The sequence below is a fragment of the Chiloscyllium plagiosum genome, unplaced genomic scaffold (assembly GCF_037043375.1).
Source record: "Chiloscyllium plagiosum isolate Xiang-an unplaced genomic scaffold, Cpla_swu_hap1 HiC_scaffold_16, whole genome shotgun sequence".
Lineage (NCBI taxonomy): Eukaryota > Metazoa > Chordata > Chondrichthyes > Orectolobiformes > Hemiscylliidae > Chiloscyllium > Chiloscyllium plagiosum.
Window position 1 is genome coordinate 55,971,293 of NW_028270154.1, and position 13,320 is coordinate 55,984,612.

Here is a 13,320-nt window from a genome sequence, read left to right on the forward strand (position 1 = left end):
ACAGGGTGGATAGCAAGAAACTTTTTCCCAGAGTGGAGGACTCAATTAGTAGGGATCACAAGTTCAAAGTGAGAGAGGAAAAGTTTAGGGGAGATGTACATGGGAGGTTCTTCACGCAGAGGGTGGTGGGTACCCTGGAATGTGTTGCCAGTGGAGGTGATAGAGGCGGGAATGATAGTGCCATTTAAGATGTATCTAGGCAGATACCTGAATGGGGAGGGAGCAGAGGGATACAGATCCTTAGAAAATAGGCGGTAGATTTAGATAGAGAATCTGGATCAGAGCAGGCTTGGAGGGCCGAAGGGCCTGTTCCTGTGCTATAATGTTCTTTGTTCTTTGTTCTGCTCTTTGACCATTAATTGGACAATGCTGGAAAAATCTCTGTTGGGTGTTTGCTTCTGGCACCTTGTGAGTCAGGAACCCACTTTTTACCCTGACTTTAGCATTCTAATCCAGAACATAAAATGTTTTTCATAGTCACTAATATGATGCAGGATCATCCAGCAAACAATCTGCAAACAAACAGCAATGAAGTGTTGATTGGTGGATTAATATTAGCCAAGGTGCTTCGCCTGCTGTACTTCAAATAGTGCTGTGGAATCATTATATTCATCTGAGAAGGAAGATGGAGTCTCAATTTAATGTCTCATCTAAAAGACAGCATTTCAAACAGCGACACACTGTTCACCACTAACATGCTACAGTACTGGGACGAAGCAACACTCTAGTTTATAAGCTCAGATCTTGAGAGAAAATATTAATCCTATTACCTTTGACTCAATGGGGAACAGTGTTATCACTGAGCCAAGGTTGACACTTAATTACATATTATTAGTTTGTATGTCCTTCTCCTGTCCTGCTGCTAAGACGCGCCCCATAGTATATTGATATTAATAGGACTTCAATAATTGATTTTGACCCTAACTGTTTTGTGATTTGTACAAAATGACTTGATTTTCACAATGGTAGTGGCTATGAAGAGGCAGCTGATAAAACCAACCATCAGTGATTGAAGTTTGCATTCTATTGAATTCTCATTCTACATTTTATCTAACATGAAGTAAATAAGTGTTACGTTGTGCAGAATTATATAATGAAATTACTGGTGGAGACCTTGAGAAAGAAACAAATAATTTAATCTCAGTTTCGATGATTAGATCTTCACTGGAAGGCAGGAGATTATTCTTTCTCTCAACAGCAGCTAAACTGACACACACTGTAAGAAAATCAGACATGCAGCGAGTCACCAGGGACCCTGGTTCGATTCCAGCTTCATGCAACGACCTGTGTGGAGTTTGCACATTCTCCCCATGTCTGTGTGGATTTCCTCTAGGTGCTCGTTTCTCCCACAGTACAAAGATGTGCAGGTCAGGTGGATTTGCCATGCTAAATTGTGCATAGTGTCCAGGGATGTATAGACTAGATGGGTTAGCCATGGGAAATGCATGGTCATCGGGAGAGGGAAAGGGGGGCTGGGATGCTCTTCGGAAGGTCAGTGTGGACTCAGTAGGCAAAATGGCCTGCTTCTACACTGTAGGGATTCTATTTTTTTTATTTTTTTATATTTTTTTTTCTTTATTTTTCTTAGGAAAACACCCGGGTGGCCAGTGACAAGCACTGCCCTTCACATCAAAGGGCAGTGCTGTGTTAGATCTCCTGTTTATTTTTTTTTAACCCCCACACTACCGCCTAAGTGCGGTAGCGCTTATTTTTCCCCCAGCACCCATGGTGTGTGTGTGCAGGTGTGAGACACAGTGAAAGAAACAAAGTGCACCAATCTTTATTCAATTTCCATCACCAGGCAGATAGGAAAACACCCGGGTGGCCAGTGACAAACACTGCCCTTCACATCAAAGGGCAGTGCTGTGTGATCAAAACAGTGAAGGGGAGGGTAGGGACTAAATCAAAATAGAATTGGAGGGAGAAATGATGCACTCCACTCCCTGCGGGGCCCACCTCTCCCTGAACAACTCCAGGGTGTTGGTTGACACCGCGTGCTCCTTCTCCAAGGACACCCGGGCCCTAACGTAGCCGCGGAAGAGGGGCAGGCAGTCGACTGTAGGGATTCTATGATTCTATGAAGTCAGACAGCATGTGTAGACAGAACAGATTTGATCCTGTTTCATGTGTGGACCCTTAAACACAATTGAAAAGCATTTCCCACACATGGAATTTTAACAGATTAGGAATTCGGGGAACAGAAGGACAATCAGTACCAAGTTAGGGTTTGTTGGACAGGAGAGGAGGCAAATCTTTTCACCCAGAGGGTGATAGGATCTGGAACTCCCTGCCTAAAAAGGATAATAAAGGCAGAAACCCTCAACTCATTGAAGAAGTGTCTGGATAATTGTTTTAAGTGCTGTAACCTGCAGGTCTACAGACCACCTGCTGGAAATTTGGATTAGGTCAAGTGATTTGTTTCTTGGCTGATACAGACACTATTCAGAAACATTCATCCCCGTCATGTTCTATAATAGTTAGATGGTCAGTTTACTTGCTAATCTTCGAAGTCAAACATTATTCGTTGTATTTACCAATACAGTAAGACAGTTACTGTTGCAATATCATACTGGTAATGATGAATACAACACCACATTTTCAAAGTGTTATTACTGACGCAGTTGAGATTTTATATTCAGAAATCTAACGCTGCTTCTAAATTTGTCAACATTGAGTGAATAATATTTGACTGGCTGCAGATTGTAAACTCGTTTAAGCATATCGAGCTGCTATTACATTTGAGCGCACTGGCATGCACACAAATAGATCATATTTCTTAACCTAAATAGGTAATATATTGACAGCGATGCTGGGCAAGGGTCCTGAGATTAAAACAGGTGAGATTCAACCTGCCATTCACTGTTGGCGACACTAACTGACATGCATGTAAGTTTCTGAAGTATTACAAAGTATGCTTTGGATATTAGATTGAATATGAAGGGAAATCTGAATTAGCAAAAAGTAAATCTGCAACAGTTGAAGCGGCAAAATCAGTTGTACTTATACAGGAGCCATTTGTCACACTCATATCCAATGAATGGGCGGAGCTCATCCTGGCCAGTCCTCATACAGGTCCGTGAGCGGCGGCACATGATCGGAGCCCTGGCCAATCAGGTGGGAGTGGTAGGCGGGGCTGCAGCCATCCCCGCCCACAACGGTGACGTTTCCCGGCGTATGGCCGGGGATGGCTGTACGTGGCCAATGACCCAGTGGGTATTTGTCGCCGGCAAGAAATATTGCTCCCGTTTGTTACATTGTTTCACTTGTAACAAGGCTGTGATTACTTGTTACATTGTAATCATTGCTCAACCTGGCAGTAGGTGAGTGTGGTTTTTTTTCATTGTGCAGCGATGCAATTCCGTGAGTTGGTTTCATTGAAATTGAGCAGCACGGGATCGCGCCTTCTGTTTCCATGCTGTTAATTACTCAATAGTTTAATAGTTTCCTTAGTTAACCGTGATCAAAACCACTTCTGCACCTTTCAAAACAAATCTGCTAATAATTCCTTCTGGATGTCAGACGCTGTCCTTTTGAAAGTTAAAGATAACTTAATCAGATGCCCCAGTAATCAATACCACTGCCTGATGGTGTGACAGTAGGTTCTTTTGTGATGTCGCAGGTACCTGTCAAGCAGGAAAAGTTTATTTGTATTAATGCTTTCTGCCTGAAGGTGATCTGTGACACACCTCTTGTTTTATCTTAAAGCGAAAGCGGATTGGATATTCAGTTAATTTTGTGCGAGTTTGTGTGAAATTGAAACTAACCCAGGGGAATCTAAAAATTTAAGATCAAAACTGCGGTAAACATTCAGCAGGCCTGACAACATCTATGGAGTGAGGAACGGTTAATTTTTCAAGTCGGTGACCTTTCATCAGAGTTGGCTTTTCGGCTTGATCTGTTGGCAATTAGTTGAAACTGGGTTTGCACGTTCTGACCTTTCCCTGTCGGAAAGTTTAGTAACAGACAGAGCAGAATGAAGTTCTGCATATACTATGCAAACCTTAATGGAGCGACACAAACTTTTTTCAGTTACTTAATTGCTGAAGCTAATGCAGTTTTGTTGTTGCTTGGCCTTTTGGTACAGAAACATCAGTGGCCCAAAAGGGACACAATGCAATCTTCCTTAGAATGGTGATTAACTTCCAGGAAGAGCTTGGATTCAGCCAAATTCTTATTGAACAAGGCAGTTAAGGCCCAACAGTTTGAACAAGTATTACAAATGTACTAACATTGGCCTGTCTTTATTTGGCTGTGGGGAGGGGGTATAGGTGACGCTGTTCAAAAAATGGTCTAACTTTCTGGACTTGCTAACAACTGCTCGTGCTCAAAAAACATAGGTTTAAATAAATTGTTAGAATGGTTAGACGGGAGAGGAAGCAAATCTTTTCACCCAGAGGATGATAGGATCTGGAACTCCCTGCCTAAAATGGGTAATAATAAAAATAATCTGTTTTTATCTGGTGCTTTTCATTACCGAGAATGTGTCCAAGCACTTTATAACCAATGAAGTACTTTTTGAAGTGTGTTAACGCTTGGAATATAGGAAGCATACCAGTTAATGTGTGCACAACAAATTCCCACAATCTGATAATGACCAGATAATCTGTTTTTATTGTTGATTTGAGGGATAAATATTGGCCAGGGCACTGGGGATAAGTCCCTGCTCTTCTTTTGAAATAGCGCCATGGGATTATATTATGCCCACTGGAGAGGGATAACGGGGCCCTGGTTTAATGTCATATCCAAATTATGGCATCTCTGACAGTATAACAGCGCAGTACAAGACAAAGTGTTAGCCTTGACTTTTCTACTCTAAACTGGAGTTGAACTTGTACGCTGACTCTCGGAACTCAGTGAAAATGTTATCAGCTCAGCTGTAGTGATTCCAATAAGTTTGTTTGCTCCATCTGTTATGTTTAACCGACATGTCTTGGTGCTAAATGTTTTTAATATTGTCATGGCAGACATGATCAGCAATGTCATATAGCGAGTCACACTTTTTATTTTTATATGTTAATGTCCCATTACCATTTCAGTGTATATGGAAACTAAAATAAACTTTTTATCATTCTTTAAAAAAACGAATCTGATCATGGCTTCGTAAATTAGGCTGGATCAATATTTTCTGTTGAGGTGGTGGTGGGCTTTTTCAAAATCATTGTTAGATTATTGAATAAGAATTTTGTAAGCATTTGAAGCCTGTTTATAAAAGGCAAATTGTAAGGAAATAACTTCAGTCTTCAACTTTCTTCAAGGAAGATCAGGACATTGAATTCTTACCCCAAGGTTGTTCTTTGGTAATTAGTTGTGGATCCTTGGGAATGTGCTGTGATGCTTTTTATTTCGTGGGTAGGACTACTCGGCTGGAATTTGGATCAAACTCTGTGTCGCTGGCTTTAACCTAATCCACATGCTAGTTATCTTGTCAATGAGCTATCACCGCTACCCCCACTTCCCATCAAAGGACATAATTCCATAATATTTGTGTTATTGTGGCACTTGTTTACTGTAAATATGCCTTGCATAACTGTTGCTAAGTCAAAAGTGCAATTATAATTATATCCAAATACTTTTAACTATTTGTTTAACATTGTGGAATGTTCAAAGCCCAAATGTTACATCAGGCGTTTCAATGTAATTTTTTGATTAGTTAATTGTTTCATTTGGTATGCTTGCCTTTATTGGTCAGTACTTGAGTGTAGGAGTTGGGTGTACAGAACATTGGGTAAGCCACTTTTGAAATACTGCATTGAATTCCTCTGCTATAGGAAAGATGTTGTGAAATTTGAAGAGATTCAGAAAAGATTTACAAGGATGTTGCCAGGATTGGAGGGTTTCAGCAATAGGCAAAGGCTAAATAGGCTGGGGCTATTTTTCCTGGAGCGTTGGAAGCTGATGGCGAACCTCTGCAGCGGTTGATGAAATAATTAGGAGCATGGATACGGTGAATAGCCAGTCTTTTCCTGAGGCTAAGGGAGTCCAAAACTGGAGGCTGTAGGTTTGAGGTGAGACGGGAAAGATTTAAAAGGGAACTAAGAGGCAACCTTTTCGTCCAATGAGTGGTACGTTATGGAATGAGCTGCCAGAGGAAATGGTTGAGGCCAGTATAATAACTTTTTAAAAAGGCATCTGGATGGGTATATGAATAGAATGGTTTAGAGGGCCATATGGGCCGAGTGCTGGCAAATGGGACAGTTTTGGATATCTAGTCGGCATGGATGAGTTGGACTGAGCTGTACATCTCTAAGACTCTATGACTGGACATGAATGGCACAGAAAGAGTAGATGGTGGACTTGTACAAATAATTCAGCAATACAATCATAAGATGATAATCTGGTGGCTCTGCCTCTGCAGAATGCAGGATCCCTTTGAAACAATGTCTGTTGCCTCGTGAGAAGTTGGCAGAAATTCCAAAGTAGCAACAGAATTTATTTTACTGGGGAAACTGTTTGCAGATGAGATGTGGAATCATTAATGCACTCCCCAAGCACTGGTCTATTTGGATTATTTCAGTTGCTAAGTACAGCTTGGTGAGCAGAAAATAGTCCAAGTTATGACTGTTAAGCAATAGGTGTACCTAGCTGTTTGTCTGTTGTAAATGATATGATGGAAATAATCTGCAATGTTGAAGAGGTGGATTGACAGCATTGGGAACAAAAGCAGGTCTAGATGCTGCTACTTGAAAAAGTTCACTAAGATGATTACAGGGTTACATTATAACAATATTTTAATTTACTTTAATCATTTTTATCTGAATCAATTTGTTGGAACAGAGATAACAATCTCTTTATTACTAATTACAGTTTCAACAGTGTATTGCCACCCTGTGGTGATTACAACCAACTGTTAGATTTGTATAGTATATACACCAGTGTCATGGTCTTGATACCTTCACTAAGTTAGCTGGTTTGTAATTGCATTGCTTCAGATCTTGAGCATGACTGTAGACCATGCTAGTGCATCAAAACGTAAGTAAACTTCAGTGAAACATTTCTTCCTGTAATTAGGTGATAAAGTTGGCTTGATTTGACTGGTAGAATCCTGGGTTCTTAGTCAGAGGAAATTGATTTCCAATCTCCTATCAGGACTTGCTACAGAATTTACAGGAAAGGCCTTTTTCATTGTCTGATGAGCCATTAAGCCTTAAGCCAAGACCCCAGATTGCCTTTTTTTTTCTCTTGGTTTATGCATTTAAGACAGGAATACATATCTAGGCCATCTTCTGAGCTTGACTAATAGCATCAAATAAAGAATTAGCCAATCAGAGTATTATATTTTGGATCATTTTGTGCTGATCATTACTGCTGTATTCACCCATGTACAATGGTGACTAGTTGTAAATTAATTTTGTGTTATTGTGAAGCATTGAATTTTCCAATATTATTCAGAAAGTAAGGCAGTCCCAGGTTCTTTCCTGATTATTAACTGTCATCTTAAATATCTGTTGTCTGCTTCCAATAATAAATGAGGATTTATAGATGCATCTGTCACTAAGGTTAAAATCCTCATACATGCCTTTGTCAGTATAATGGAGTTTTTGTGTAATCAGTCCCTTAAGTTAAGTAGTTTTTGTTTGTGGAAAAGAAGTTAGTTTTCTTCCTGTGTTTGCTTTTTTTTTAGTGTCACTACATTTACAGAAGAGGTTGATTAGCGTATGGCTGGTTTGCAGTATTAGTTCAATTCCTGCACCAGCTGAGGTTACTAGGAGATTGTTCTTCTCTCAACCTCCTCTCCTTGGTGACCTTCCGGTTAAACCACCACTAGTTGTCTCTCTTTTGTGAGAGAGCGGCCCTGTGGTCCAGTAAGAGTATGGTGACTTTAACTTTACATTAATAGGTGTGGATTTATCAATCACAAAGGGACCGCGCACACTCTGACTTTCCAAAATGTGGCTTCCTAAGATTTAACTACCACAGACCATGAATTCCCTCTTTTTATGTGACTATAAATTTAGTGTCACCTCTGGCATCCTCCAACAGAGATCAGTCAATTAAGTTGAAGATTTCTCACAGACTGTAAAGTAGGGATTTGTTTTTTCATGGAATGCGGATATCCTCCCTAATTGTGCAGAGGACAATTAAGAGTCAACTACATTACAGTGGGTCTGAAAGCACGTTTAGGCCAGACCCAGGTCTATTGGTGCAGCTCGGTGGCTCAGTGGCACTGCTGCTTCACAGTGCCAGGGATCTGGGTTCGATTCCACTCTTGGGCAACTGTCTGTGTGGAGCTTCTACATTCTCCTCGTGCCTGTGTGGGTTTCCTCCGGGTGCTCTGGTTTCCTCCCTAGTACAAAGATGTGCAGGTTAGGTGATTTTGCCATGCTAAATTACCCATCATTTGCTTCCATGCTGCAGGGATTCCATGATTCAGGTAAGGACAACTGTTCCCTTCCCTAAGAACGTTTAGTGAACAAAATGGGCCTTTACAACCATCTACAATAGTTTAATCCAGCAATAATATCACTAGGGCATCACCTTGTTCTTCGAATTTGCAGTATAATCACTACCCAGAAAAAAGGCAAATCCAGATTGAGGTTTACATACTGACTTAAAAATAAACTGAAAAATCATAAATTTAAAATATGTAAAAATCATACAATTTTCAACTTAATCTTCAGAGGAATAAAACCCCATACTTGCAAAATAAGCTTTTCAGGGCAAGAAAGGTTGTTTGAAGAGTTATGAATGGCCATATTGTTTAAAAGCTCAATTGCATCTGTAAGTCATTTCTCTTCATTTATACCAAAAAAAATCAAATTTGAACTTAACACAGAATCAGTGAATTAGTATTGATTACATCTGTGAAGACAGCAATAGCGTAACATGGGGGACAGGGTATATCTAACAGTGAGTTCCAGCTTTGTATGTTTTAAGCATGCAAAAGCATGGTAGAAATTGCTATTGGTTGAACATAGTAATGGTGGCGAGCGCTGACAGTTTTGACATTTACAAACGCAAATTCCAGACCTGTAGAAAGGAATTTGTTTCTTTGCTATATATCAAAAATAGTGGCTCAGAAAATGTTACCAAAATTTACAATTAGATATATTCTAATCTTGTTGTTTTGGTATAATCAACAAGAAATTCACATTGTCATATTACCACTCATCATAAGATGTGAAAGATAAAATTAGTAAATTCATATTCTTTGACTGTATTACCTCTTATACTGAAATGTTATTTTAAAAATAAGACTTACCAGTATTTTTTAAGATATTATTAATGTGTATTGTTTCATATATAATGTCTAGATTGAAATTTGTTTCATGGTCAACCTTCAATTGCTATCATACTTCCATAATTCTCTTCACAACTTTCTATGCGAATAATAAAATGGTTTTATCTCGACGTAAAACTGTTAAAATTAAGCAGGTCAGGTGCATTACAAGAAACTGCTGTTGGTGCTGCTTATAAAATGATTAACATCTCTGAAAAAAATGACTTTGAATTTGGCACCCAAATTTTTAGCTCTGTATGAAAGCACATTTTGGAAAGGTTCCCACATTTTCTATCAGATTACAGTTTCAGAATGTAGTAACAATGTAAAATATTAATTTGCAGTGGATAGTGTCCAAAATTCAGTCAGCACTATTGAACGTTCCTGGCTGGAGGATTTTTGACGGGAAGGTGTAACTGGTGGTAAAACTGTGGGGTAGTTTTAGTTCTCTATCACCAGCCAGGAACATTTTGTGATGTGGACATGTGCCAGAATTGCTAAGTAAATGTTTTGAATTATTACTGCTCTTTTTTTTTTAAGCACCTTATGCATTAAGACTAAAATGGTGATATTCTTTTCAGGAGAAATGTTGATAGACCCCTTGGCATGCTGCTTGATGTTATTTGAACTGTGCCACGCAATCTTAACCATCCATCTGAGCTGCTCAAATGGACCTTTTTCTGAGTCTGATATTTTCCAGCAATGCAGCATTCTTAGTATTGAAATTGTGTAAGGCATAAACTTAATTCCAGGGTGGGAGCTTGACCCCATTTAACATTTGATTCAGATGAGAGTTTCAGCTACCAAGTGGGTCAAGCTAATAACTTTTGCCATTTACGTATAAGAGTTGGGACGTTATGTTGAGATTATACAGGACATTGGTGAAGCCTCTTCTGGGGGACTGTGTCCAGTTCTGGTCACCCTATTATAGGAAGGATATTGTTAATTTGAAGAAGGTTCAGAAAAGATTTACTAGGATGTTAACAGGAATGGAGGATTTGAGTTATAAAGATAGGCTGGGACTTTTTTTTTCATTTGGAATGTAGAAGGTTAGGGGGTGACCTTATTGAGGTTTATAAAATCATGAGGGATATAGATAAGGTGAATGGCAGATGTATTTTCCCTGTGGTGGGTGATTTCAATATTAGGGAGCATATTTTTACAGTGAGACAAGAAAAATTTATAAAATGGAAAGGAGGGACAAACCATGCACAGAATGGTTCATGTGTGAAATGAACTTCCAAAAGAAGTGGTGCATGCAGGTACAGTTGTATCATTTAAAAGAAATTTGGATAAGTACATGAATAAGAAATGATTGGAGAGGTGTGAGTCAATCACAGGCAGGTGGGATTAGTTTTGTTTGGAATAATGGTCAACATGGACTGGTTGGACCGAAGCCATGACTGTATTCAATGGCAGCAGCTTCCACTGTAATCTGGGGAATGGATTTTTCAGACTAATAACACTTTAAGTTGGAAAAGTAAGTTCTCATCTCTATCTTTTGTATTTAAACTGAATCTTCTCATACTAGACTCCCCCACAAAGAGAAGGTGTCTTCTCAGTATTCACCCCTTCATTCCCCTCAGTTTCTTGTATGCACTTGTCATTCTTCCAAACTGCAATGTGAATAGACCTAACTTGCTCAACCTTTGCTTGTAAGACAACCCTACATCTCGAGAACCTGTGAAGATAGCTTTTTTTGAATTACTTCGAATGAAAATATCTTGAAATGAAATGAGATTATTCAATTTAATTCAATTCAATCAATACAAAGCAGATAGGTATGAAATATTTGATGTAACATTTATGATTACATTCCTGATGTTAAGTTCTAATTTGATAATTAGTCAAGGACTAATTCATTGGCCAAACTGTCTGACTAACTCTTTGTAAAAGTGGATCGTGATTCTTCCAGCTTCTAAGGAGTGACTTTCTTTTTTGTTTGGATGATAGATCAAAATTTAAAAGCTTGTGTAATGTTTTTTTGGAAGTGAAGGAGCTCAGCTCAGGGCAGAGGTGGGCAATGTTTCAATGGTAAAAATAGAGTAGTGTTAATATTAGATAGGACATGATTTGTTTAACAAGCAGTCCAGGGTCAAATAGAATGTCAAGAATGCAAATAACCAGGGTTCAACCTAAAGATTGTGACTGTCCTAAAAGAATCAGTGGCAAAGCAGAAGAGCTTGTTACTGGAACCAAAACTAATATTGACCTTCCAGATAATTAGCTTTAGAAAGTCCTAACTCATTCAGGAGTTGATATCAGATAGACATAGGTGTTGGCTAAGGAGTCAAAAGCAGAGGTAGAGCTTGGTGTAGATGTTAAAATGGATTTGGATCTATTGTCATGGTGCACTACGTCCATTAGGAATAAAGAACTATTAATATGCTGACTTAATTTGAATTTCGGTAAATTCAGCTGTGAAATTTGTTCTCAGATTGTACAACAAAAGTTTTTTTGTCAAATGAGGTTAAACAGTGTCACATGAAGTTAGTGTCAATATCTAAATTAGCTATTGTTAAGCAGAAGACTGAGATTAATCAATAAATGTGTTTTTAATTATGTGATTATAACTAAGCTAAATTAATCATGAAATGTTAGTTTCCCTACTAATTCTGCACATTTAAGGAGTATAGTGTAATTCTTAGGCCAATTGGCCCTGATTAAAGTGAATGTTCTTCCTCGCCTGTTGTACCCCATGAGAATGATTCCATTGTTGCTACCCAGATGAGTGTTACGGAGGCTCAATGGTTAGCTAGGATCCTTTATTTCATGTAGCAGACACCCCCTAATTAAATTTTACTAAGTTGTAGCTCCCTCAGGGTGAGGTAGGGTGGACCTTCTGGACTTAAAGAGATATCAAGTAAGTGCTCTGTTAGCAGGTGTGGGTGACTGGGTACAGGAGGATTCCGAATCGATTTAGCTTGACATTGAAACCTCTCAGTCGAGATGTCCCCTAGTTAATCTATTATTCATGGATAAGATGGAATCCATGATTGGGCTCTTATACTGCTCAATCATTTTTAAAAAAAATTCGGTGAAAGCTTTGGAGGATAATGAGGTTAGACGAGGGCAATTGGCTTAAGACCTCACTGTTTACCCTGTTGGTGGGAGCCCAAGGATTTAAACCTCGCACCATGGATTCCAGCTTTAAGCCAAGGGAGAATAAGGAGGGAATCTCTTGTTTGGGAGATGTATTCAAGGGGACATCTAAATGTCCAGCTAAATAAGAAATATGGATTGCCTAATAGGGACCTGTTCTGGTACTTTTCAGATAAGGGATTGTATACGGAGGAAGACCACACTGTTTGCTCACCCTTGCAAGTCAGACGTGGAGAAGAGTGCTCCGGTGCATGGGCGCTCTTTCAGTTCGTACTTTGTATCATTTACAGAAAGGACGTGCCTTAGGAGATACAACATAAAACATTACAATGCAGTACAGGTCCTTCGGCCATCGATGTTGCGCCAACCTGTCATACCAATCTGAAACCTATCTAACCTACACTATTCCATGTATGTCCATATGCTTGTCCAATGACTACTTAAATGTACTTAATGTTGGCAAATCTATTACCATTGCAGGCAAAGCATTCCATACCCTTACTACACTCTCTGACTAAAGATGTGGAGAGACTCTGTAGGACTTGGAATCGGGAACTAGGAAAGGATATTTCATTGGAAACATGGGAAGATACATGGGAAAATGTAAAGAAAATCTCAATATGTTAACAAAGCACAGGCCACGCTCTTGAAAATTTTACACTAGGCTCACATGGCGCCAGAGAAGCTAGCTAAGTTCAGAGGGGAGCATCTCCAGGGTGTCCCAAATGTAAAATTAGCGTAGGCAATCTCGCATACTGCTATTGGTCATGTTGCAAGATCTGGAGATCCTAGAGTGCCATAATAAACAAGCTGAAGGAAATCCTGGGAATTGAAGTCAAAGTGGACCCAGTATTTCTTCTTCTGAGGTTGCCAAATTTTTCCTCTTTGGGGAAACACGGGAACAGATTGGGTAAGAATGCTACACAAAGTGCGAGGAAGAAAATTTTAATGAATTGGATGTTGGCAAAACCCCAGGTCTTATGGGGTGGCGCAGGCTGGTG

General features: G+C 39.3%; 1 protein-coding gene across 2 annotated transcripts in view; it reads left to right on the forward strand.

Moving 5' to 3' along the window:
- The first annotated feature begins 3,164 nt into the window (after positions 1–3,164).
- The window catches only part of slc26a2 (solute carrier family 26 member 2), a 30,195-nt gene continuing 20,039 nt past the window's right edge, over positions 3,165–13,320 (forward strand). The window contains exon 1 of one of the 2 annotated variants that reach the window (XM_087995419.1): positions 3,165–3,320. The gene's annotated coding sequence lies outside the window, so the exon portion shown is untranslated. Of the gene's footprint in view, positions 3,321–12,707; positions 12,731–13,320 lie in introns of those variants that run through there. The other variant, XM_087995421.1, reaches the window with a different exon arrangement.